Source organism: Pelodiscus sinensis, chromosome 2, assembly GCF_049634645.1.
Source record: "Pelodiscus sinensis isolate JC-2024 chromosome 2, ASM4963464v1, whole genome shotgun sequence".
NCBI classification, from domain to species: Eukaryota; Metazoa; Chordata; order Testudines; family Trionychidae; genus Pelodiscus; species Pelodiscus sinensis.
The window spans coordinates 179,160,581-179,186,648 of NC_134712.1; the positions used below are offsets into that span (position 1 = coordinate 179,160,581).

The 26,068-nt window shown below is 44.6% G+C and overlaps 1 protein-coding gene across 2 annotated transcripts in view; it reads left to right on the forward strand.

Annotated features, from left to right (window-relative positions):
* The first annotated feature begins 1,559 nt into the window (after positions 1 to 1,559).
* Positions 1,560 to 26,068, forward strand: part of LOC102460859 (C-C chemokine receptor type 5-like) — a 32,047-nt gene continuing 7,538 nt past the window's right edge. The window contains exons 1-2 of one of the 2 annotated variants that reach the window (XM_075921898.1): positions 1,560 to 1,617; positions 8,877 to 8,954. The gene's annotated coding sequence lies outside the window, so the exon portion shown is untranslated. Of the gene's footprint in view, positions 1,618 to 8,876; positions 8,955 to 9,491; positions 9,989 to 26,068 lie in introns of those variants that run through there. The other variant, XM_014578610.3, reaches the window with a different exon arrangement.

Here is a 26,068-nt window from a genome sequence, read left to right on the forward strand (position 1 = left end):
AATGACCCCTTGCTAGCCCTTAGAGCTGCCTGGAGTGCACTGCGCTGTGCTCTGGTGGTGATTTAAAAGATCTGGGGCTCCAGCCACTGCCATTTCTGTAATAGTGGGGGCAGCAGCCAGGCGCCCCGGGCCCTTTTGAACCCCTTAGACTCCAGGGCCATTGACCCCTGTTGGTGGGACTGACTTCAGATTCTATTCCACCTTGTGCTTTGTTATGACACTTGTTTATTATGTCTCAGACAATTATACCTTTGCAGCCTCACTGACGCCAATGCGTTTGCAAGGCTGCTCCTGAGAGTTTAATTTGGTCTGCACCATCATTATCACCAGTGTGTGTGTGAAATGGGGAGAACTCAGATTGACTCTTACTATAGAGTTTTTAGGTCCAGTAATTAAGAAATCGTCGCTTTATTTAAAGTCTCAGAGGGGTATTCATGTTGTCTGTATCTGCAGAAACAACAAAGAGTCTGAGAAAAATGGGTTTTACCCATGAAAACTTACGCCCAAATAAATCTGAAGGGTATGTCTACACTACCAACCTAGTTCGAACTAGGGTGGTAATGTAGGCAACCGGCGTTGCAAATGAAGCCCGGGAAATTCAAATCCCGGGCTTCATTTGCATCTCGCCGGGCGCCACCATTTTTAAATGTCCGCTAGTGCGGACTCCGTGCCCGCGGCTACACACGGCACGGACTAGGTAGTTCAGACTAGTTGGACTAGGTAGTTCGGACTACTCACGAGGAGTAATGGTAGTTCGGAATAGGAAGCCTAGTCTGAACTACCTAGTCCGTGCCACGTGTAGCCGTGGGCACAGAGTCCGCACTAGCAGACATTTAAAAATGGCGGTGCCCGGCGAGATGCAAATGAAACCCGGGAAATTCAAATCCAGAGCTTCATTTGCAACTCTGGTTGCCTACATTAACCACCCTAGTTCGAACTAGGGTGGTAGTGTAGACATACCCTTAGTCTTTAAGGTGACATGGGAATCCTCATTTTATTTGTGAACTCAGCAGATTTGATATGGAAATCATTGAGAGGCCATAAACATGGAGCACCATGCTGATATTTTGCAGAGTAGAATATCTTTTTAAATGCAAATGCCAAATACTTCGTGTTATTTTTTGAATACACTATTTTTGACTGTACTTGAATTTTTCTTAGTCATTGCTTCATGGACACAATTTTGTTCATGATACCCAAGGCCTGGTCCAATTCCCAGCTAAGTTAATGGAAAGACCTCAAAGGGAGTTGGAGTGTGTCATTGGTGTTAATACTTCAAAAACATGTATTAGATTAGACTCCTGTGACAATGTACAATGCTGACAATGGGATAAGTGCAGATCCTGCACGAATGAATCTGTGATACTGAAGTCCTGATAAATCAGTTCTGCACTCTCAAAATGTTAGAATTAAATGGACTTTGATTAATGAAGATCTATTTTAACGATTTTTCATTTCCTGCTATAATGCTTGCAAAATATCTTAAGACGAGGCAGAACTTACCTCACACAGGAAACTCAAAGTTTCATAGCTTCTGAGGGTGTAAAGAAGTTTGATCATCTTATTGATCACAGAAACAAAGACACAGTTATCATCCATGAAAAGCTTCGTAAATCTGTGAGTATTTCATCTTTCTTTACTTTCATATATATGAAGTGGAAAGGAATAAGTGAATGGTTAGAATTAGCACTAATGATGGTGTAATTAGACAAGAGATGAAGAACCATTTAATCAGTAAACAAGGAAGGAAATAGGACAGGGATGGATCTAGGTGTGAATGCAATGCAATGGGATGCTACCCAAAGCCATAAGAACAAGCAGGAGAAATCATGTTGAAAATGTCTGACAAATATTATATACAAATAATATGGAATTTGTTTTGAAATTGCTTCAGGAAAACATTGATTTGAAAAATGGATTTAATCTTAGAACAGGAGCACATTAAACATATTTGAAATCCTTCATATCTAGTCTAGTGAGTATCAGTTTTATTGCCTGCCATGAGCCAAGCTCACAATTCTCTTAATGTTAGTGAGGATTTATAAGAGTGAGTCCACACGCACTATGTGGAAAATATACCATTTAACATTTGACCTCCCCACATAAAGAGACACTCTTCTGTTTAGAGAGAACTTAAACCTGTGGCAACAGGACTCCAGAAAAACTGCTGGGGCTTTTGCAATGGCAACTGGTAGAAACCCTGCTTTCAGATAATGTGCCACTCCAGGGTAACAGAGCAGTCATACTTACATGGAATATAGCAGTGGTGCTTTACTTCTTCTGTACTCAGACTTAACTCCCCTGTTTAGCAAAATGGGAAGGACCAGGTGGTTGGAACCTTCTGACACTTGGCTTTGACACCTAAGGTTTGGACTCTGTCACACAGCATTAATAAGCATGTTTATATTTACCTGCACCCTGAAAGGGCTGTGACTGCAAGAACTGTTAGTCTCAACACACACAAAAAGACAAGAGAAGGCAGTGCCTACATTATCACTTTAGCCCAGGGATTGGAGCACTCACCCTGGATGTAGAAGACACAGGTTCATTTCTCCCCCCTCCCCCCCCCGCCTGAGGGGAAAAAGAGGATATGAACAAGGGTCTCCCAGGAAATACTCTAACCACTTAACAATGGGATATTCTGGTGTGGGACTCTCTGTCTGTCTTATTAACAGGGGTGGAGAGTTATATGGGCTATGATGGATAAAAGGAGTGCTGGCCAGCACTTGGTGACTAAAGGGTTAAACTCTAGCACTCAGAAGCTACGTCTAGACTATGGGATTTTTGCGGGATACCAGAGGTATCCCGCAAAACCCCCACTGCATCCAAGGAACGCGTTTGCTCTTCCACGTTTTTTTGCGGAAGAGCAAATGCACTCTTTCAGGGAGCCCTGTATACCTTGTTTCATGAGGCACAAGGGCTCCACTGAAAGAGGAGGCTTTGCTGCCATTTGTCCCCATTTAGACGGGGCCAAATGGTGGAAAAAGCTACACAAAGTGCGCTCTGCAAAAGGTGGAGGCCCACAAAAGACCTTAATACCTTGCCCTTATAGGCTCTGCTTACAAAAAACACTCCACAGTCACAGATGTACTAACTCGGGAAGGTAGGCTGCCACCATCAAGTGATTTTTTTAAGGAACCCTGAAAAAAAAATCAGGAAGGAAGATTCCTTCCCTGGGGTTTCCCAAGCTCTTCTGCCAAAACAGAACTTGAAAAAGGAACAAAAGAACACACAGAAAACAAACTGTCTTTGATAGCTGATCTCCCAGGCGAGGCAGATACACATATAGCCCTCCTGTTACCTTCCAGGGCATAAGAATCAAATCATGGCCTTAAAAAGGGGTCTTTTATTAACAAAACAAAAATAGACTTGATAAAGCATACTTGGTTGTTAAGTGTTAGAGAGCAACTAGAAAAGAACAGATCAAAACACACAGAAACAATCTCTTTGGGCTGTAGCTTCAATAAGGCACGTGGGGAAGGGAAGGCACATGGAATTCACAGAGAGAAGTTTAACCCAACAACCAGAACAAAGAAAAATACCCTGGTTGTGACTAAATATACATTTTCCCCTTATTTACTCATGATACCTTCACGGTCCAGTCAACTTCCATGCCCCAAATTCCTTGGAGGCATGGTAGTCCTGATTATTGCATATTGTTCCCTCCAGACCCTAACTTAGAACTCATACAAAGGAAGAGCAGCAAGGCATCTATATACAATTCAGATTTCAGCACTGTATTCCATTGGTTCTTCTGGGTCCCTGCCAACACCCTTAGCTACCTGAGTTTAATTCTTTAGTCACCAACTGCTGGCCAGCACTCTTCCTATCCATCACATATGCCCTTGCTGCCCAGGCTCCAGAAATATTCCTGACCTGGGGGCCCAGTTACAGGAAAGTTCAGGGACAGATCTTTACCCCAGACCCACCTGATGCTCCTGCATACTCCGCCTGCCCTGATGCATCCTCTGGCCCACCCACCACCAGGTGATTTCAAATATTTAAAAGTCTCCAGGTGGCTCTCAGAGCTGGATGTGGGGTGGAGGGACTGCATGCTCAGTGCATGTACTGTCTTCCAAAGGGTCAGAAAAGGGTTATTGGCTGAATTGTGCCAGGTTGTGGTATACTTAGATAATGTTTTTGCAACAGGAGACAAAGTAGTTCTTTGGAACCCAGATGAAGCTCGACAAAGGTTAAAGGATTGTGACTCAAGCATTCAAAATGTGTTTGTGTTCAACGAAAGTGTTTATTCAGGACATGGTATTTCAGAAAAAGGACTGCAACCACTAGAAGAGAAGGTTAAAGCAATCACAGATGCTCCAATTCTGAAAAGTGAGAGAAAACTTTGACCAGAAGTTGCATCTCGTGTCCAAGCCCAGTTAGAGAGAGAGAGAGAGAGAAAATGCAGTAGTGGGCTGTGCCACAAAGCAGTAGTTGATAAATCTGTGACAACAGGCAATTTTCTTACCATGGAAATGGCCAAGAAGGTGTTGAATCAGATTATACAACAATAATACTGTTCCACAGTCTAATGGATGGAAGTCATTCTGGTCTGAGTAGCTGTCTCAGTAACTATGGAGGGACTTTGTTTCTTGTTTAGCACACATGAACTAAGACTAAGCATCGTCTAAAACACTGCCATTGTCTTTACTGTTGAGGAATTCCAGGCTTTTTTTGAACGGTAAGGGGATCAAAACCTTTGCTCCCCACTACCCATCCACAAACAAACTAGTCAAGAGGGCTGTTCAATCTTTTCAAAATGGACTCTGGAAGGTTACTAAGGGGCTGGAACAATTCACACTTTGTCCCCAGTAGAAAGTATCATGAAGGCTTCCCCCGCCGTAGCTCTGCAGTTTCAGTGGGTGGATGAAGGACAGAGGAAAAGAAATCAGGAAGATAGTTGTTCTGTGCAGAATCAACCTCCCAAAAGTCCAAGGGAACTTACACTGCAAGATATGGGTTTCTTTGAGGACAAGTCTGTGGACATTTGTAAAAGATGCCTAGTTATGAATTATGGGTTTTGTTTGCAAGAATATTTGCAGAACTCATGCAGCTGTGCCTACACAATGATACACACTGAAAAGGACGTTAGCTATCTTCCCAACAGGGAGAGGAAAAAACACAATGTGACTTAGGTGAGCCCTTGCACATCACAAATAGAGAATTATAAATAATAAATATTCAAGGTTATATTTGTACTGACTAATTCATAAGAAATCCAATAAATATCAAAGAAATATTTTGTTTGAATAAAACCTCTGAATAATATTAATAAATAGCAGAACCTGTTCCCATGTGATTTACAAACAGGTTCCTACCTCTTCTATTTGATTAAAGAGATCTATTATACCCAATTGCCATGTTCAGACAATAGGCATTTCTGGTATTAAGGAAATATCACAACAGTGTTCAGGCAAAAGGCCATTGCAATAAGAGGAAATAAAATCTTGAATCAAGTTGATCATTTTAAACCAATATTACATTTTGGCAGAACCCAGTAATTACAAAAAGATACCTAACTACGGATATATTCAAAAGGGACATTGGACAGCATCTCTCCTCCCCCACATACAAAAAAGATTTACAGTAAGAGAATATGGACCAACAAAGACGACGGTGTTTAAATAATTAGATGCTCTCCAAGGTGGTTTTGAAATAATTGGATTCCATGTTTCCATCAGTATAGGCAATCCAACTCCCTGAGAGGCAATAGCTAGGTTAACAATAAACTTGCTCCATCAACTTATCTAAGCTTCCACATAGACAGCTCTAAGTTTAACTATATGACACATTTTCACACCCCTGAGCCAACCTAATTTCCTATTGCAGACAAGCTGCAAACACCGGATATTTCAAATTATATTTGAATATGCTACAAAAGTGTTTAGTACAGTCAGAAAAAATTGATGCCATTTTGTGTACTGAAGGCCTGATCTGACTCCCAAAAAAGTTAATGGGAAGACAGTAGTGAAAGTTGTAAGTAGGCCCTGTTCCTGCAAACTGAAACACTAGTTCAGACTTTACCCACAGGAAGTGAAATTTGTGGGACTCCATAGGGTATGTCTACACTGCAGTTAATTCAAAATAACAGCCATTATTTCGAATTAACTTCAATAGCGTCTATACATGCAAACAGCTATTTCGAATTTAATTCGAAATAGCAGGGCGCTTATTTTGAATTTGGTAAACCTCATTCTACAAGGAGTAACGCCAAATTCGAAATAGCTAATTCGAAATAAGTGCTGTGTAGACACTTAATTCGAATTAGGGGGCCTCCAGCCCTTCCCAGTTTCCCCTGGTGGCCTCTCTGGGCCAAACCAGGAAAACTCCTCTCCTCTCCCCCAGCCCCGGAGCCCTTAAACGGGTAGACTCTGGCCAGACGGCACGTGCCAGAGCCAGGCCTGCCAGCAGTCTCTGCCCCTGACCTAGTGGCCCCAGGATGAGTCAGGCAGCCAGTGCCAGCCAGCCGTCCCCAACCGAGTCCCTCAGCACCCAGGGACCAGTCAGAGGCTGTAGACAGTGTGTGCCCACCTGGACTGGTGCAGAGATCGTGGACCTCAGAGGTTTCGGGGGAGGCCCCAATGTCCATGATCTGCACAACAGGAGAAGGAACCCAGCCGTCTATGGCCACTTAGCAGCCACCAGGGCCCAGAAAGGCTCCTAGGTGCACCTAGGAGCAGGTGAGCCTGAAATTAAAGAGTTATGGCAGGGGGTTGCCAGGGCCACCAGGGGCGGTGCTGCAGCAGGGGCGGACACCTGCCCCTACTTCCCTGCCCTCAACCGCATCCTGGGGGCCGGGACGTTCCGCGCCACCCCAGGGGGCAGCGAGCCAAGACCAGAGGGCCCTGACCTAGGAGCGGCAGAAGGGCCAGCACAGAGGGTGCCATGCCAGTGGGATTCCCGAGCTGTCCTGGCACTGGAGTCAGCAGGGTCATCAGGGGAGGCCACACCAGGTAAGTGCCATCACTGTCCCCTACCCGGGGGAGGGGGGCAGAGAGCAGAGAGGGAGACCAGGGACTGTGCGCATGGGCCATGCCTCCTATGGATCATGCAGCCACCTGTGCATTTGCAGGCACGTGCCGTGCCACCCTTGGGAAGGTGGCTCCAGCTGCATGCCACACAGGGGCTGTGGCCCGATAGCCACACGTGTGTGTGATGAGACCTGACATGCTCCTGACCCTGGGGTGGGACCCAGCAGGATACCTTCCCTCCACATGCCCCCCTCTACACAGAGGCAGGGGACATCTCCCCCCACCTCGGCCACACTATACACGGCACAGGAGCATGGGTGCAGCCTTGGGGCAGCTCCCACTCCCGAGGAGAGCCAGACATCCCGACCATGGCCTCTGTGCAAGCATGTCGGCTCTGACGATGCAGGGCATGGTTGTCCTCACCTCGCAGGGGGCGCTGGGCATCATCCACTGTGTCCCCAGGGAGAACTGACCATTCCCCTTCTTTCTCCACAGCCGCACCAGCTGCACGTGCAGGGCGCACCACCCTGCCTGGGACATGGTCCCGCACCCAAGGGCTCCTCCAGACCACCAGCACACGACAGGGATACCAGGACCAGCACCTGGTGCCCTGCGAGCCTTGCACCGCACCATCCAGGCCTGGGTGCAAGAGGACCTGCAGCTCCCCCGGAAGCAGCTTGCCCTGGACTGTGCCATGTGCTCACACCTGCAGGCCCTGCTCCAGAGCATGCTGCCCCGTGCCTCCCCAGCACCTGCTGCCCCCTCACCTACTCCTGCTCCCCCCCTCAATCTCCACCCCCCCACCTCAACCTCCACTCCCTCCTCCCCATCCTCCGAGGGATGCCGAGGCCCCCGCAGCCACTGTGTTGGGAGACATGTGGCCCGAAGAGACCTCCTCCCCCTTCCTCTCCTTGCTTCCCCCTTCCAGGTTTCCCCCCTCCCCTCTCCCACCCTCTCTCCTCCTGTCTCCCTTCCCCAGAGTTTCATTCCCCCTTCCCAGTTTTGTTAAATAAAGACAGTTTGTGTTTATGAAAAACACATGTCTTTTATTTGACAGCAGGAAGGGGGGCTAGGGAGGGGTAGAGTGGAAGGATGTGAGGGATGAATGGGGCATGAGCCCCCAGTGGAGAGGTCCAGGGAGGCTCTGAGGGCTCCTTGGGGTAGATGCTGTCCCTCAGGGCCTCCTGGATCCTGACAGCCCCCCAGTGAATCCCCCTAATGGCAGCCTGCAGCAAGTGCAGCCGGGCTGATGGCAACAACCCCACGAGATGCACCGGCATGCCCAGGGGCACCACTGGCTCCATGTGGCCAAGTGCTGTGGTGTCCCGAGTGCGGGCACTCCAAGACAGGACTGCTTTGCTGTCCCTCATCGAAGTAGGCAAGTGGGAAACCCTGAGAACTGTCCATCCGGGTTGACAGTAGGGTCCCTTTAAGCATGGAGCTCAGTTAGCCTCAGGCAGCAGCTCCACACACTAAGTCCTAACCTGATGCCCTGCCAGCACTGGTTCCGGCCAACCTTAACTTCGGTTCAGGGTCCACTCAGTGTGGATTCGCTATTTCGAAATAGCAAAACTCTATTTCAAAATAGTTTGTGTATAGATGCATTATTTTGAATTAGCTTAATTCGAATTAACTATTTCGAATTAAGTTAACTCAAATTAACGCTGTAGTGTAGACATACCCATACAGAGTTCACACTAGTGAATCTACAGAACTGGGGATCTAAGCCCTCAGTTCTGCATTTAACATGCACGCGGAAAATTCAGCACTGTAATATTTGCATTACATTCTAAGTGGTTGCTGAAGGTCTCTTTTTAGAAAGAAGAACTGCTCCTTTTTGTATATTGCTTGCAAAATATCTACGATGAGGAAAAGTTCTCTTATGCAGCAAATTTTATTTCCCAGCTTCTGAAGATATAAATAAGATCAACTGCCCTATTGACCACAGGAATGAAGACACAGTTATAATCCATAAGAAGTTTGGTAAGAGTATCTCATCTATCTTTTCACTCTCCAATATATATGTATAAATGTATCAGTTGGAAAGGTAGAGTAAATTATTAAGAATTAGCAAGAATGATGATTTAATTAAGCAAGGCACACAGCCTTCAGAACCATTTGAGCAGGAAGCCAGGGAGGAAACAAGACAGGGATGGAGCTAGTTGGGAATGCAGTGGAATAAAGTGCTGCCCAACGCCATAACAACAACGAGGAGAAATCATGTTGAAAAATGTCTGACAAATATTAAAAACAATTCCTGATTTTGTTTCCAAAACTGATGCAGGAAATCATTATGTTTTTAAACAGCTTTATCTAAGAACACAACCATGTTAAAAATAAAATGCTTCATATCTCATTAACTAGGTCTGCCAGGAGCTGAGCTCACAAAATGTATTATTGTTAGTGTGGATTCATATGGGTAAGTCCAGTGCATTATGTGGTGACTACCATTTAACATCTTATCTTCCCACATAAAGAGGCTCTCTTGTGGTTAAAGATCATTGAAATCTGTGGCAGAAATGGTCCAGAAAAATTGTACTGACTCTTGCAATAAAGACTGGGTAGAAGCTCTGCTATCATATAATGTGCAATTCCATTGTAACTGAGCAGTGGTACTTATATATGATAGAGCAGTGATTTTCATCCTCTTCTGTACTCAGAGGCATCTGCCCCATTTGGGAAGGACAATGTGACTGGAACCTTATGGCACTTTCCTATGACCCCCAAGATTGGGACTCTGTCACCCAGTATTATCCTGCATGTTAATATTTAACTGCACCCTGAAAGGGCTGTGACTACAGGAGCTGTAAAGTCTCTAGCTTGTTTGAATTGCTTCAGTCTTACTTTTTTTGAATTAGTCATATGGGAGGAAGTAAGACCAAGTTATTAAAGCCCAGAACTGGACACTAGAGTGCCAGGTCCTGTTACCACAGTTGTCACAGACTTCCTTGTGATCTTGAGGCACTCGGTCTGGGAGTGGGCAATAATTGTTGAGGAGAGGCCACTCCAAGATTTTGGTAAGTGGTCAAGGACTGCACTTTTCTATGGAAGGAGTTTGGGGTCTGGGGCAGAGGTTGGGTGCAGAAGGGAACTCGGGGTAGGGAACTGGGGTGCAAGAGAAGGTGTGGAGTCTGAGAGGGAGTTTGGGTGAAGGAGGGGGTTGTGACCTGTGACAGGTGATTGGGCTGCAGGTCCTGGAGGGGGTGTGGGTGCAAGAGAGGATTCTGACCTGGGGGAGGAATGTCAGAGGAGGTACAGGGAGCTGTGCCTTGGGGCAGGAAGGTACAGAGGGTTTCAGATGCTGACCTGGGGCAGGGAGATGGGATGCGGGAGAGGGTGGAGTGCCAGAGGCAGGCTCTGGCCAGGAGGTGCTTACCTAGGCAGCTCCCAGCCAGTAGCCCAGCAGGACCAGCCCCAGACCACTCAAAGCAGCTAGCTGTTCTAAGTGGCTCTCTGCACCATGAGCAGGGGACGGGAATGCTTTGGTTCTGGCCATTAGGAGATGAAAGACTGTGCTGGGGGTAGGGGCAGCACACAGAGCCCTCCTCCCCCACCAGCTGGCAGTGCAGAGAGCCAAGTGGAGCAGACAGCAGCTTTGAGCTGTGTGGAGCTGCTCTATGCCTAAAGGTCCATGAGCCTTCTGGGGCAGGCTGTAAGCTGGAGTAAAAGGCTTGGTGGGTCGTATCTTGCCTGCCCCTGCCTTAATCTCTCTGGGTATGTCTACACTACAGCACTAATTCAAACTAACCATCCCCACTCCTGCTGGCCCAGTGTCATAAGGCAGCTCTCATCTCCAGGCTGCTGCTGGCCACTGACAGAATCCAGCTGCCACCTGTCCCCCAGCTACAGCACAGGCAGGAAGGAGTTAAACCCTAAGGCTGCTTTGTGAACCTGACTCCAGGAGCTTCAGCCAACCTGGCCAGAGACGTGGCTCTTCAGGGGAGGGTGCCTAGGGAATGAAGCCGCCCTGCACTCCCTCAGGGCAGGACCCAGGCTGGGGGTGAGCATGGTATCTCAGGCCAGAGGAGGCCATGCCTCCACCCATGTCTCGCCCTGAGGCCCCCTCCTGCTTCCCACTCTTCCCCCATCACCCCACCCAGGCTGCTCCTCTTCCCCAAAGCAGGACGGGGCTGGGGATAGGGTGGGCCAGCAGGTGGGTGGGACTATCTGGTGCTCCACAACTAGGGATGGCTGGGACCTCCTGCCTGGTACTCACACAGGGCAGCACAGAGATGGGGGGATCTGGTGTCAGCCAGCAGGCTGGAACTAAGGTTGACTGGGGCGAGGATGCTCCAGGTATGGGGCGGGGGGGAAGAGAGAGGCCAGGATCTGACCAGTAGCAGGACACATCAGTACTGATGGGGGATTGGGGGGGGGGGGGGGAGGGGGAAGAGATGGAAAAGATAGGACAATTTGCCCATTTTAAAAGAACAAGTTTAAGGGCTTAAATACAAGGCTGGCCCTTTAAAAACAGAACATCTCATCATTCTAATTGTACAGTGTTTTCATACCCTCCTATGAAAATTTCTACAGAAGTACTGTATCTAGGATTTTGCTAACTATGTACAGAGCACAGAACCTGTTGACTCTAAAACTATAAATTTTTGAAAAGTCAGTTACAGCTATCCTCTTGGCTATATGTGGAATGAACATTGCATGTGGTCTTTTCTGATAGTTTGTGTTCCTTTTTTAAATGAGGAACTGTGATAAAGATCATGCTCTCTCTTTTATTTTAAATGTTTAAGAACTAAATGTTTAAGAACAAAAAAAAGCACAAGAACTTGGAGTTTTTGCAAGTGTCTTTCTGCTTTTGGTCAGAGAATTATTATTTTCGATCGCATTGTGCATCTGTCACAAATAACTTTACAACACCACAGCAGATCAATTCCACAATGTCAGGGAACGTTCTAGGCATCAATGGCCAGAACTTTGATGATTTTGGGAGGGGGAAACAGGACACAGAGCCCCTACCATCTGTTCAGCATAGCCAAAGCTTCAAGCACCTCTACTGGTTGGCACCCACTGACACTTTTCAGAAGAATACCACATCTCCTCTCTGTTTATCCTCCTAACAGAGTTTAATATGTTGACACCTTGAATGACTTCTCCCAGACAAAAAGATGACAATGTTGTGTACAGGAGTGAAGGAGGGAATGCACATAGCTCCTGGCATGGGGGAGGGGGAGGTGAGGGAAGGAAATGTGGGAAACTGGTATGAGAGGAGAGAGCAATGGGAGCCACGCAGAAACCTAGTGGGGGAAATTGGGGAATACTGATATAGGAGAGGAAGAAAGGGGCACACAAAGAAAATGGAAGTCAGGGAACCTATGGCATGGAAGCTAAAGGGTGTTGGGTTATACAGAGACCCTCACAAAGGGGGAGAAAGAGGCATAGGGCCATAGAGTCCATGGTGCAGGAAAATGGAAGAGCAAGTATTGTAGGAGGGCAGAATGTGGGGCAAACAGAACTCTTGGAAGAGAGAAATTAGATTTCCAGGTAATCTCTGAAGATAGAAGAGTCTTTAGAGTGGGCAGTCAGGTAGACCACCCTGGACAACAATACAGTAAACTCTTGCCATTTACAGGTGATGCATTCCTGGCACAATTGCAAATGACAAAATTTGCGAATACTGTGAACCTTTGGCTCTCCCTTTCCCCTCCTGAGGTCTGTGTGGCTCCTGAATTCATCCCAGCGGCCAGGAGCAGTGGGGAACTCACTGTGGGGACTGGGAAAAATCCTTGCTTGTTCACCAAGGTTAGCTGATCTTAGGGATTTCCCTGCAGAGCCTTCCCAGTATTCCTTCTTCCTAGAGAATCACTTCCTTAAACCCAAAGGCCATGTGAGTCATGTCTACTGGGAGGAACCAATAAGCATCTCTAAATACTTGCGCAGAGTATAGCTCAATATCTATCATTTCATTTGGATTTTGGCCTTAGACACATTTCTCCCAAAAGGGTATCTATGCAAAGCTCTAGCTGCCCTTGAAGACTTAACATAACAATGTTGCTAAAGGCAAGTTCTTCCTTCTACCCTGTGTAGCCTAGATTGTAGGTGTACCCAATTAATATGAAGTTGTTAAAGCAAGGATGCAATAAACCAAACTTACCTTTCAAGTTCAAGCCTCTAGGCTTGCTACAGATAGTTTAGTTTAGCAGAGGACCCTGGATGGCACACTGAATGCTAGAACCAAACCAAACTTTATTTCAAATGAAAACGGTTAGTTTAGCAAACACATATAATTACCCATTCACACAGCTACTACAATTACCCCATTCCATCTTCAGATGGGAGTGTATCAACAGGAGATCCATCCCATGCCAACTGAATGAAGTCTAGCCTTATAACCCTGGAACGTAATAGAGCTCTGTCACAGGTGCACTTGCATTAGTGGGGCCTCCTAAGAGCCATTGTGGGGATTAGCTCTGGCCAGACATTGCACCCTCCCCTGGCAGTGTCTCTCCTCCATCAGCCTCTCTCCCTGCTGGCACTTCCACTCCAGGAACCACCTCTGTGGGGTATGAAAGTCCTTCCGGGCAAATGAGCTCTGGCAGTCTTCCCACTCACTACCCTGCCAGCATCATTTCATCAGCAGTTGATAGGGGATCTGGGCCTGCCCTCTACTTCAGGCCTGGCTCGGGCCCTCATACTGGCAGCTATGGTTTCACTTACCTCATACCTTACTGCTCTTTCCATCAAGTTTTGCCTCTCTCTGGCTCTCCCCCTTCTCTGGGATTGCCAAGCCACACTGCCCCCTGCAAGGAATACCTTCTCTGTAGCCCTTTCTGTTTCCAGCTTCCAGGCTTATATAGGCCTTGTCTGCCCCACCCAGCTTTTCTACTTTAATCCCTGCTCCCTCTCCCCTTCTCCAGGAGCAGCATGGGCAGTTCATTGGTCCATTTAGCCATCTTAACCCCTTCAGGTTGGGTGACCAGATGTCCTGATTTTATACAAACAGACCTGATATTTGAGTCTTTATCTTATATAGGTGTTTATTACCTCCTAGCCCCTCTCCTGATTTTTCACACTTGCTGTCTGGTCACCCTGCCGCCAGGTCTTGTGTGGGGTGGACCCTCTACCCCACACCCTTTTGGTGTTAATTGGTGCATTCTCTAATTTAACAAGGCTATTCCTTTTATAATCTATTATAATATTAATTAACTTTAAACCTATCCATTACCATGTTCACATTTCCATCACCTCTTTATTGGCTCTTTGCACTTTACATATCATTTAAGTTAACATCTCCACCAGCGTCCTTCCCATGATAGCAATACAGATTGCATTTTAATTTACATTCATATTTCTCAGAAACACTCACAGAAAGCTCTGCCAAAATAAGTTATGCCTCAGCCTAACTGCAACATAGCCCTGCTAACTTCATGTCCTTTCTAACTTCAATTTTTCCATCTGATTGTCTCCCAATTATCTTTTACTCATGCTAACAAACTCAATTTCCCATAACTTAAACAAAAACTAATTTCTACTTATTTCTTAACCTAACATGCCTTACTGGTTACACATACCTGACTTCCTCCAAACCACCAGTCACATGGCCAATACAACTTAAATCAAAGAGCCCAGATACCTCTTAAAGGGGGCCCCTTCAACCACTTATAGAGTGTAAAGAGGAAGACTTGGATTTGGTTCTGAAATGGAAAGGCAAACTTTAGGGTTCACTTTTGGTCAATGAGTTATTCTCACTGCTGGTGAGAGAAACTGTCCCCTCTGACATGGCTTTGGCCTCTTATTGTTTTGCAACATTCATTCTGACTTCTGTGAGGAGACTTTGACTAAATCATCTTAGCGATCATTTCAGACACACCACGCTCCTTGAGCAATGATCTGTGATGGCATAACTGAATGAGTCAGGGTTCTGAATCCCTCTTGCTTGAAGGCTTTCTAAATGCACAATTGATGAAATATCTGCTAGGCATACCAGTATCCAGACACGTCAGTGACTAAAAGATGTCACCCTTATTTCCCTCCTAGGTGAAAGAGGATATTCAAGAAGCCAAAAAGCTACAGAAATAAAAAAAATATATGGTCAGAGCTGCATGCTCATTATGGGGCCAATGACCATGCTGCAGTAAGCAAGGCCTTGCGATGCAGAGCACTGCTTTGCTAAGCAACATTTGTGTTCTGAAATTGTGCTGGGGCAGTGGAAGAGGTGAAGAATTTAAAGGTCTCTCCCTTTTTAACGAGAGCTCAACATTTTCTGAGCATGTTTAACAAGGTCTCCTTGCCCGTACGTTGAAATCACAGATGAACACCTTAGAATCATATTTTCCCCTGATAGCATACCCTTATTCAGGCCAGAAATGACTCTGAAGAGTGAAAGCTTTGCCAACCCTTCATATGGCTCGAAGGTACTCATTGATATAGAGTTTAAGAAACAGCACTGTTTCTAACCCAAAGGTCTGCAGGAAGGTTGGACCTAGAATTTTCTGGGAGGGAGTCTACTCTCTGCTATGGGTCCTAGACATCACTGTATTGGCACACAGAGGGCATAAAGCTTTCTTAGCTAACCAAGAGAGAATTCCAACATCAGTGTATGGCTTGCTGGGGATTGTGAGAGTTGTGGGATGGGGCATGTCAAAAGCAGTGTTGCAGCACACACTTCCATGGCATAGGTAGCACTAGAAAGTCTGCTGTACGTTACAGTAGCTTGCTGGGGCCCCAGACACTCCAGAGGTATCCTGGAAAAACTTTGCCGCATCTAGGGAACGCGTCTGCTCTTCCGCTTTTTTTTTTTTTGCGGAAGAGCAGACATGCTTTTTCGGAAGCCCTGTCTTCCTCCTTCCACGAGGAAGAAGGGCTCTTCTGAAAGAGGAGGTTTTTCCAAAATTTGGCCCAATATAGACAGGCCAAATTTCAGAAAAGCCTTTTCCAACAAAACAATTGGAAAAAGGTACACAAATTGCAGAGCGCAACTTACATTCCTTTTTCTGATAAAACCCCATAATCTAGACATAGCCTCAGTGTTTAACTCATAGGGCATGTCTACACAGCAGAGCTAAAGACAGAATAAGCTACAAAACTTCACCTACGTCAATTGCATAGCTGAAGTCGAAATAGCATACGTCAGTTTTGGTGCTGTCTACACAGCAGTAAGTTGAAGGAAGAACACTCTTCCTCCAACTTCCCCTTATTCCTTGTACAATGAGGGTTACAGGAGTCAGAGTACAAAGTGCTCCAGCTTGACAATATTTCAAAATAAAGGCTTGTAGTGTAGACACTCTTTGTTATTTTGGAATAACATCAAGTTATTCCGAAATAATGCTGCAGTGTAGACTTACCCTAAGACTGATAGACTTTAAGGCCAGAAGAGACCACTGTTATCTAGCCTGACCTCCTGAAAATCCAGGCCACAAACTCAATTTCCCATACTGCTCTATACTTAACCTAACTTAAACAAAGACTAATTTCTACTTATTTCTTAATCTAACATGCTCTATCCACACATCTCCTCCTGTAGTATTTAATTTATATGTATTTCAAGATTCATTTGGTTAGACTAAACAAATCAAGCCCCTTAAGTCCATTCATCTGATCATCCTATTTGTTCTTTGCTGTGCCTGTTCCAGTTTGAATTCATCTCTTATACATGGGGGACTAGAATTGAACACAATATTCCAGAAGAGGTTTCACCCATGTCACATATTAACATTAACTTATTAACACTTCGCCATCTCTACCGGAGCATCCTAGGATTGCATTACCTGTTTTCACAGATGCAGCACATTGGTCATCTAGTGATCAACCAATATAACCAGGTGTTTCTCCTCCACTGTCACTTCCAACACATACATCCCCAACTTATAGCAACCTTCCCAATGACATTTTCCCCTTGCTTGAGATGCTGGCTTCAAATAGCTTCTGCAATTTTGATTTAATGCAATTCTAATCCTCGTGCACATTCAGATCCTGGAGTTTCAGTCCAGCACATTTCCCTAATTAATTCCCTTAATTTTTATTGCCTTTTATAAATCAAGGACCTTAGCTGAAGACCTGTTTTTGGTTATCTTTCCATTTAGTCTAAGCTGAATTAGCTCATGATTACTCTAACCAAGGCTGTCTTCTACAAATATTTCTATGAGGTCCTCATTTTATACTTACCAATACTAAATATAAAATGGCATCATCTCTTGTTGGTTCAGTGACTGTTTGGTAAAGAAATCTGTCAGCCATCATATCTAGGAATAGCTGGGTCCTACTATTATTATTATCACTTGTCCTGTAATCTATATCGGGGCGGATTCCAGTTTCCCATAATCACACAATTCCCAGTAGTATTTATTCATAAAGAATATTAAGGGGTATTTATTAATGTACAAAATTGGATCCTCAGAGTCTGTAGCTGGTCCTAAACATTCTCCCAGTGGAGCCTCTGTTATCTTTCTTTCTCAAAGTGATTTTGGCCCAAACAGATTCTTTTGTTTCCATTTCATCAGTTCTAATATTTTTTCATTCTACCTCATCATTAATATATAATGCTACTCCACCATCTTTATTTCTGTCTCTTCTGAAAATACATGCCTTCAGTATTTGTACTCTAGACATAACTGCTACTCTGCCAAGTTTCTGTTTTCCCTGTAATACCTGGTTTCACTTCCTGCACCAGTAATATCAGTTCCTCTTTTTTGTAACCCAGATTCTTTGCATTGTTGTATAAATTGTGACAAAGCGCCTATGAAAACTCGGTGGGTTACATGCTTCCTGGCAGATTTGCTTGCCTCAGAGGCTCACAGCAGCTCACAATTTTAGGCAGCACACCCAGGGCTTTAGTTGGCTGTTTGTTGAACATATGGTAAAACGGAGAATAAACTCCACAATCCTTTTTCCCAAGTGGAGATGGGAAGGTGCATGTTGGGGGGAACCCAGGCCCACCCTCTACTCCAGGTTTCAGCCCAGGGCCCTGTGATAGTAGCTGCTCATATGAATCCCTGACACTTACCACAATACAGCTCCAAATCCCCTGGGCTACTTCCCCACACCTTCCCCAGAGCCTTCCTTTTCTCCAGTTCATCCTCCTAGTTGTAATCGCCTTTCTTCCTGCTCCCAGCGGTGCTCTCCTCCTTCCTCCCAGCTGCACCTGCCCTATAACTACCAGCAAGCTTCTTTTATAGCCAGTCTGAATTGGTTTTCTTAATTACTCCTTGGTATCCTAATTGGCCTAAGCTGGCCTCACTCTGCAGGACTGGTCAATTAGTCTCAGGAGTTCTACTGCCCCCGATTGCCTCTGCTGGTTCTAAACCAGCCCTTCCCTGTTACTCTGGGAGCAGGGATCTCCTCAGTTTGAGGTTTATACATCTCACCTCCACTACTTTTTATATCCTTCTGGTTTGACTCTGCCATGAGATATTTTAGTTGTTTCTGCTCAGCTTTGCCCAGACTCTTTTCCTGTTTAGATACAGTCATTCTGCTGCCAGTATTGCCTATGTGATGTACTTACTGTCCTTGATATTGGCATTGCCTTTTCTCTTGGGCTGTGTCTGCACTGCACCATAGTATCTTATTTCGATGCGTATCTTATTTTGATGTTATTTTGCCATTTGGCACTGTCTACACAGCACTTATTTTGAAATAAAGTGCTATTCTGAAACATTCCTTATTCCTCGTGAAATGAGGTTTACAGGGACATCGGACTAGCGAGCCCGTTATATTTTGAAATAACAGGTGTGCTCAAAAGATGCAGAATAGATACCTCTGTATCCCCAAATTGCTCTGCAGTGTAGACGTAGTCTTGGTGTCCATTTTCCTCTTTTCTTCCTTTCTCCATTGCTGTATCCTCTCTTACTTGATTTTCCTCCCACTCAAGGTTAGAATAAGGCATGGGAGATTCGATGAGCATTGCCCAAACATTTCCAAATTCCTAATTTAAGGCTCTCTTAACCAGTTGTGCCAGCCTCCACTGGAGAACCTTACTCCCCTCCCTACTCCATCCCCATGAGAACAATCCTCTGTTTGTAAATACCTTCCAGTGATTGAATATGCTAAAGCCCTTGGCATAACACCACTTCTTAAGCCATCTGTTGATCATCATAATCTTGTCTCACCTCCATTCTCCTCTGACAATTCTACTGAAGATCACCTGAGCCTCTGTTTCTTCAAGCATCTTCCCCAACTTAGTATAGTCTCCCTTGGTGTGTTCCAGTATGAATCCAGCAGTATCACTTGTTCCCACACAAACGTTACTCAGTGGATTTTTTCCTCCTCACATTAAGGTCCTCTTCAGCTTCATGTCTACAACCCATATCTTAGCTCCCAGAAGACACTCTGGGTATGTCTACACTACCACCCTAGTTTGAACTAGGGTGGTTAATGTAGTCAACCGGAGTTGCAGATGAAGCCCGGGATTTGAATTTCCCGGGCTTCATTTGCATGTTGCCGGGCGTCGCCATTTTTAAATGTCCGCTAGTGCGGACCCCGTGCCCGCGGCTACATGCGGCACGAACTAGGTAGTTCGGATTAGGCTTCCTATTCCGAACTATCTGTACACCTCGTTCCACGAGGAATACAAGTAGTTCGGAATAGGAAGCCTAATCCGAACTACCTAGTTCATGCCGCGTGTAGCCGCGGGCACGGAGTCTGAACTAGCGGACATTTAAAAATGGCGGCGCCCGGCAACATGCAAATGAAGCCTGGGAAATTCAAATCCCGGGCTTCATTTGCAACTCCGGTTGACTACATTAACCACCCTAGTTCGAACTAGGGTGGTAGTGTAGACATACCCTCTTTTTTCTCAATCAGCTCTAGTGACAGGCCTGTCTGTTCTTTCACAGTAGAATTTCCCCAGTAATGTAGACCTGCCTCTTTCTGGTGTGGGTGTGATTCTCTGAGTCATACAGACTCTGTGCGAGTATATGTAACCATCACTGGGCAGATTTGAACCTGGGACCACTGGAGCTTCATGCAGGAGCCGCTACCACTTGAGCTAAAAGCCAGCTGGCACTCATCTTAGGCTGTAGAGTTCTCTTGTTCTTATCTGTTGCTGTAAATGGTTTAAGTGCCACTATGTGAGACAGTGAACCACACTAGGGCTACATCTACATTGTACCTCTCTTGCGCAAAAGCTTATGCAAATGAAGCTTAGCAAGATTTGCATATTGCCGTACTTCATTTGCATAATTAATCAAGGGCCATTTTTGCACAAGAGGCTTCTGAATAAAAAGGAGCTGTGTAGATGGCTCCTTTTTGCGCAAAACCCCCTCTTGAGCCATTCTTCCTCATTTTTTCAGCAAGAGAGGTGCAGTGTAGACATAGTCTCAGCATGTGGGTTTCATGTAGCTATTTTTACTCTATTTACATAGTGTATATGTAGGATAAGTTGGAAAGAGGCAGGGAATTGAAGTGGTAAGAGCTGGTGATAGTCCCCCTTCTCCAAAGTCTGATGCTTTAGACTGAACCCTAAGTCATCTAGTCCAACGTTTCTCAATGAGTGGTACGAGTACCCTAAGTGGTACTTGAGAGAAGTCTGGGGGGGTACGTCAACACAACTGAAGTTTGGAGAAAACTGAATTTGTTTTATGTTTTACAGAGCTTTATTTTTGTATTTTTTACACCCAAACATTTCATCGCCCGCCCGGCTACGATTAAGTTGTTTAAACAAATGTGTTGAAATGGTAGAAAAAATATTGTGTGTCTGAAAACTGCAGGAACTGGGGGGTACTTATAATTTTTTTTGAAAAGGGGGTTGAAAAAAAAAGGTTGAGAAACACTGATCTAGTCAGCCACCATGTGCATAAACAGGTAAGAAACCACAATACCCAGCAAAATGGTCTGTACACATGGAAAGTGTCTGAGAAGATGTGCAATAAGAACAACATTCACACTTTATCCCTACAAAAAAGGGATCTACAGGATTTCCCATTCCTGGCTCTGCAGTTTAGAAGGTGGATAGAGTCTAGGAGAGGGAAAAGCCAGAGAGATAACTATCCTCTGTAGAATCATCCTTAGAGAGGGTTGTGGCAACTTACTGTGTGAAATAAAAGATTCTTTGGGGATAATTCTGCAGGCATCATTTCCTAAATGAGCCTTTAAAATATGCATTCCTCAGTTACTTTGAAGAGACAAGCAGATAGACCCCCTTTTCAAGCTCTAATGCTCCTACCTCTACAACCATCTCTGTGAAGCAGAAATAACTTAGTCTTAAAAACAAATGCAAATTGTGATTTCCTTTGCAATTGTCATACAAGATCCTACTCCATTGAATCTTGAACTAAAAGTGTATGTTAGGGTGAGGGGGAATAATTTTTGCAGTATTTTAGAAAATATTCTACTGACTGCAAAAAGTTGATACTTTATTGTATGTGTCTGTTTCCTTACCCACGTTCGCTTTTACATGTAAGATAAAAGCATTTGTGGTTTGGCTTTGAAGACAGTCTGTTTTAGTCTGATGACACTAGAGCTCTGACTTTGTTTCACTCACAAAATTTACCCTCTGAATCTCAACTATATGAAAATTAATTGAGCCAGAAAAGGGGAACGGTCACCCACTCGTTCTCAATAATAGAGTCCAGATTGAATCTCTCTTGTCCAGCATCCCTGGGAACTGACTAGGACTGACCCAGAGAATTTTCTGGACCACAGAAAGTCAATATTGTCTAGCAGCATTATCAACACTTCCACTGCTTACTGTTAGAGGACATTCAGGGGTAAATTAGAGCTAAATTACATCACAGAACGTGGAGAGGCAGGACTGTTGGCTGTAAACAAATTTTATGGGACTGCAGAAAACTTGGCCACACTCACGAAAAGTGGACATCCAGCTTACTAAACTGATGCTGGACCATGGATGTTGCCAGACCAGCAAATTCTGGACTAGAGAGGTTCAACCTGTATTATAAAATGCTGAGACAGACAACATTGGATTCTAATTAGGGATCCCTTCTGCTAAATTTTGATACATGGTCGGTGAGAATATATTTTATTCGACCAAGTGCTGTTGGTGTGTGAGACAATCTTATACGGGGATCTCCCTCAGTCTCTCTAATAGTGTGAGATGGACTTCGCTACAACAACGCTGCATACAACAAATTTTGATACCTGCATTCTAAAAGCAGAACATTTCATATGTTGGTTTTTATTTTGTTTTTTTCCCCACCATGTGCAATATTCTAAATTAAGACACATTTCTACTTAATTGTGATAAATGCAATCTAACAGGGGAACTTTTCATACAGCATGGTCCCTACCCTCTACATGCTACATTCCAGTTGAACATTAAAAATATATCTACATATGGCCATCATCTAGCAACATTATCCCAGAAAGAGATTTTAGTTGCAATCTGCTTTGTGAAAAATCAGGTGTCTATGATAGAGTTTAGCACAAAAATCAAGACAAGAGAAGTAACCCCACTTCATTTGGTGGAAGTATCTAGTTCACTGAAGTTAATGGAAATACTCCTATTGACTTCATTGAGCTTCAGAGTAAAACCTTCAGTCTGTTAGGGTGCCAGTCAAAGTTCTGGATCACCCAATCCTGCATTTCTAGGAGGCAAATCTCAGATCTAATTTCCCATAATAGAAGTTCCAGAATGTGTGCTTAACTTTGATTTTATTGAAATCTGTAGCTTTTTAAAATCAAATTACACACAAACTATCCTTAGATTTTTTACATGTACAAACCAAAGTATTAAGATAAAAAGTGAATGGAAATTCTTTGGTATTTTCATCAGATAAACTGAACAATCCTATCCTCCAATAACCCCATTATGAAATGCAAGAGTGTATCAAATTTGCCTTGTGGATCCAGAAAATAAAGGCATGTTTCTGCATGACAAAAATACCATGGCTATGTCTACACTGGCCCCTATTCCGTAATAGGGATGCAAATGTAGCACTTGGGAATAGGCAAATCCGCGGGGGATTTAAATATCCCCCGCGGCATTTGCATTTTCATGGCTGCCGCTTTTTTCCGGCTTGTAGATAAGCCAGAGAAAAGCGCCAGTCTGGACGCGATCCTCCGGAAAATAAGCTCTTTTCCGGAGGATCTCTTATTCCTACTTGAAAGTCTTGAAAGTAGGAATAAGAGATCCTCCGGAAAAGAGCTTATTTTCTGGAGGATCGCGTCCAGACTGGCGCTTTTCTCCGGCTTATCTACAAGCCAGAAAAAAGCGGCAGCCATGAAAATGCAAATGCCGCGGGGGATATTTAAATCCCCCACGGATTTGCCTATTCCCAAGTGCTACATTTGCATCCCTATTATGGAATAGGGGCCAGTGTAGACACAGCCATGCATCTGATTCTCATGAACTAGTTTTTGTTGTAATCAAATGCAGCAGCTTCACATCCTCATTTAATTGACCACAAAAACTGCATTATTCTCTCTCCACTCCTTTTTACCAAATCCTACTCCTTAGTTCACTTGTAGTATGTGGAAGCTCTTGCATTTTTCCAAGGCACACAGAAGATGTTTTTGATTTCTTTGCAGAAACTGAATGGCAAACCCTGTGTGGTTTTGACTTCGGAAATCTAAGCAAAGATTTACTCTCAAATATCTCAACATTCTAAAAACTACACCCACTATCGTAGAATCCCCTCTGCTACAAAAGGGGTCTCAAAACTTATCTCCACCAGGTCTCTCTCTGGTGAATGGTTGGACATTTATTCCATCCTTTGAAAGTCGTGTCCATCAGCCATCTTTGAATGCAGACTGAAGAAAGAAACATTTTTGATAATCAGCCCACATCCTCATTTCTCATTGCAGCTGAATGGGGAGAAAACCCATAGGATGAAGGAATGTTTTTTAAAAATATATAGATAAAAAGTGGAGCATATTAATTTGGGGTGGAGGGCAAGCCATGCCTTCTGTCCACTAAGTACTGTTTGCTTGTAGGGGGAAAGGGTATACAGATTGTACCAACCTTAACCGTGACTCTGGTCTGGCAACATCTGTTGACTGGCAGGACCACAGATGTTCCTGGACCACAGAGTCCAGGTATAGGGAAAAGCGGGCATCGCAGCAGGGAGGTCTGGCCCCAGCAACTGGGCAGTAGCAGGGGGCTGACACCAGCCATGAAGCTTCAACCCCAGGTGCAAAGCTTTGGCCCCAACTGCAGCGAGGAAGCTCCGACTCTGGGTACATAGTTTTGACCCTGGTGGCAGCCAGGAAGCTCTGACCCCAGCAGCAGCAGCAGGGTCAGCAGGAACTCAGGGAGCAATGGCTGGCCAGGCAGCAGCAGGGTAAGCAGTGGGGGAGGTGGGGAGTGGCCATTAGGAGAGGACCCTCCGCTGGTCTGGCAAATCCCCTTGTTTGGGACCAGTCAGGTCCAGAGGATGCCAGACCAGAGAGGTCCAACCTGTATTTTGAAGGGTGCCTGAGCTTTGAGGAGTTCATTAGTAGCAAGTGATTTTTAAGGGTCTGTGGGCAAATTCAGGCACAGGGCACCCTTAAAATTCACCCTATTAGCAAGTTCAGTCATAAATAGCCCTCAAAAACCATTCAGCTGTGAGCATAAGCATGGAGCCCCTGGACACTCATTTCATCAACATGCTCAGGAACACTTTGAAAACTCAGGAGGTCTCTTATTCTTGAATGATTCCAGAATCATGTTTGCTTTGTTTGTATCAGTGTCACTCTGTTAACTCATTCAGCTTGTGGTCCAATATAACCCATAGATCCCTTTCTGCCGTACTCCTTCCTAGACAATCAATTCCCATTCTATATGTGTGACACTGATTGTTCCTTCCTAAGTGGAGTACTTTGCATTTGTCCTTGTTAAACTTCATCCTATGTTCCACAGACCATTTTTCCAGCTTGTCCAGATCATTTTGAATTTTGACCCTATCCTTCAAAGCACCTGCAACCCCTCCCAGATTGGTATCAACTTCAAACTTAATGAGCGTACTCTCTATGCCAATATCTAAATTGTTAATGAATATATTGAACAGAACCAGACCCAAGACAGACCCCTGTGGAATTCCACTTGTTATGCCCTTCTACCGTGATTGTGATCCATTAATAATTAATTACTTTCTGAAAATGGATATCCAGCCAGTTATGCACCCACCATATGGTAGTCCCATCTTGGTTGTATTTCCTTAGTTTATTAATAAGAAGGTCATGTGAAACTGTATCAAATGATTTACTAAAGTTTAGGTATACCACATCCACCACTTCTCCCTCATCCACAAGGCTTCATATCTTATCCAAGAAAACTATCAGATTGGTTTGATATGATTTGTTCTTTACAAGTCTATGCTGTTTGTAACGTATCGCCTTATGTTCTTCCAGATGTTGGCAGATGAATTCCTTAATTACTTGTTCCATTATCTTCCCTGGCACAGAAGTTAAACTAACTGGTCTGTAGTTTCCTGGGTTGTTCTTATTTCCCTTTTTATAGATGGGCACTATATTGGCCCTTTTCTAGTCTTCTGGTATCTCTCCTGACTTCCATGACTTTTCAAAGATGATAGCTAAAGGCTCAGATACCTCCTCTATCAGCTCCTTGAGTATTCTAGGATGCGTTTCATCAGGCCCTGGTAACTTGCAGACATCTAACTTTTCCAAGAAATTTTTAACTTGTTCTTTTTTTATTTTATCTTCTAAACCTACCCCATTTCCACTAGCATTCACTATATTAGGTTTCCGTCACCATTGAACTTCTTGGAGAAGACTGAAACAAATAAGTCATTAAGCACCTCTGCCATTTCCAAGTTTCCTATTATTGTTTCTCTCTCTTCAGTGAGCAATGAGCCTACTCTGTCCTTGGTCTTCCTCTTGCTTCTAATATATTTGTAGAAAGTCTTCTTGTTACCCTTTATGTCTCTAGCTAGATTGAGCTCGTTTTATGCCTTTGCTTTTCTAATCTTGCCCCTGCATATTTGCATTGTTTGCTTATATCCATCCTTTGTAATTTGACCCAGTTTCCACTTTTTATATGACTCCTTTTTATTTTTAGATCACAATAGTGTTTAGACAATAGCATTTAACCATCAGTGAGAGGTCATGGATTAAGCCAAGGGTGGGCAAGAGGTGGTTAGCAGTCTGGATCTAGCCTGGCAAGCCACCAGATCTGGTCTGTGACTGCCTTGCTGGGTCCCTTAAGCACAGCACAGCTGCCATCACTTTAAAGGTGGCTGCTCTATGTTGGG